This window comes from Vanessa atalanta, chromosome W (genome assembly GCF_905147765.1).
Source record: "Vanessa atalanta chromosome W, ilVanAtal1.2, whole genome shotgun sequence".
NCBI lineage: Eukaryota > Metazoa > Arthropoda > Insecta > Lepidoptera > Nymphalidae > Vanessa > Vanessa atalanta.
In genome coordinates this window covers 3,755,702-3,757,599 of record NC_061901.1, presented here as the reverse complement: position 1 = coordinate 3,757,599, position 1,898 = coordinate 3,755,702, and the positions used below count along the sequence as shown (strand labels likewise).

Here is a 1,898-nt window from a genome sequence, read left to right as displayed (position 1 = left end):
ACAAAAATGCATAAATATGATTTTAAAAGCTTACAACCTCGCCCCTTTCGGTCAGCTAATAATACTGGCCCGGCATAGTCGACACCGCAATGGAAAAATGGATATTCTAAATGAGTTCGCGAAAAAGGTAACTGTCCCATTGTAGGTTGTACATTTTGACATTTATATTTAAAACATTTGATACATTCCCTTACTACCCTTTTCGATAAGTTTCTGCCTCCTAAAGGCCAATATAATTGTCTAATATTTGCTAAAAGTAATTGAGGTCCAGCATGTAACAAGTCTAAGTGATATTTGTAAAATATAATTTTAGTAATATGATGTTTAGAACACAGTAAAATGGGATATTTCACATTGTAGTCATAGGGAGAATTATCTAGTCTACCACCTACACGAATTATGCTATCTGAATCAATAAATGGACTTAATGACGTTAATCTATTTTTCCGTGGTAGAGATTTCCCTAATTTTAATAAATTGTATTCCTCAGGAAACATTTCTATCTGAGAATTTACAATTATAATTTTAAATGAATTATTTAGTTCTTTAATAGAAAGACAACCCTTTTGTTTATTATTCTTAGTTCTTAAGTTGTATATAAACCTTAATAAGTAGGCAATAATTCTTTGTAAATAATTAAATATATGATATCAGCGGGTAGGCGTGGAATAACAAAGTCGTAAATTTTAATGCTCTTAATTTATTGATAAATAAAATATAAAATCAGTTTTAAAATCTAAACTTTATATGTATATGTGACCACTTACCAACTGCCAGCTACTGCAACATTAAATTACAACTGTGACTTAACTATATACAACAAAGTAAGCTAAAATATTTACTCCTCTTATACATATCTATAACTATGGAGTCTATCAAGAACACAATAGAAGAACTTACTGCACTATTTAATACAAAAATGTCTGAATTCCAAAAAGAATTAAAGACCTCTGTCCCAGCAACGAGCCCCACATCGAATATTAACAGTCAGTTCAATATATTTCGGTCATTTGTTCTGACAGCCTTAGAAAATTTACAACTACAAGTCGAATTCTTATCAAGGCAATATGACCAATTAGAAATGCATTCTAGGAAGAAAATTATTCTGTTGCATGGAATTGCTGAAGATTCTAAAGAGAATGTCGCTGTGCGTGCCTCAAAAACTTTAGCTGAACATCTGAATATTCCAAATATTAGCCCCGACTCAAAGGAGTCATTGTCTAAAGAGACATTGTCATCGTTTAGGGCATATGGTTACGAAGAAGCCCCGTCCAGTATTGATTAAATTTATAGACCAATCTGTCAAAGATAAGGTCTGGTCCACCAAGTCCAGTTTGAAAGGCTCCGGAATAACCATGTCCGAATTTCTCACAAAGGGCCGCCACAAAACATTCCTGGCTGCAAGACAAAGGTTTGGGGTTGCAAAGTGTTGGACCAGAGACGGGTTCATTATAGTCTTGTCTCCGGATGGCTCGCGGCATCGTATTACCACCATGGCGGAATTGCAAGCTATTCGGAGTGCTGAGAGCGATTCCTCAGTCCCACAGACGTCACCTGATGCCGAGGAGGCCCCCAAACCATCCAAAGGCATTAATCCTAGGCTTAAGAGGACTGTGAAAAAACTAACGTAAAGTTTTGAGCATTGATAGTCCGCCTCAGTATGTATTCGCGTCTTTGTTTACATGAATTAATTTATATCACTTTTCATACATTGACTTACTTTACTTTTACCCACTTTTAACTAACAATAACAAAGATAACTTCATAATATTGCACAATAAGTTATATTGTAATTGACATTTGACAGCTAACAGATTACATATAAGCTTTTTTTTTTATGCTGCGTTCGGAAATTGTTAGTCTAAGTGAGGTAAAGATTCCATTCAAACCCTTCTGTA

General features: G+C 34.5%; 1 pseudogene; it reads left to right on the top strand.

The window, feature by feature from the left end:
* Positions 1 to 865: 865 nt before the first annotated feature.
* Positions 866 to 1,631, top strand: LOC125075550 (annotated as a pseudogene).
* Positions 1,632 to 1,898: the final 267 nt, after the last annotated feature.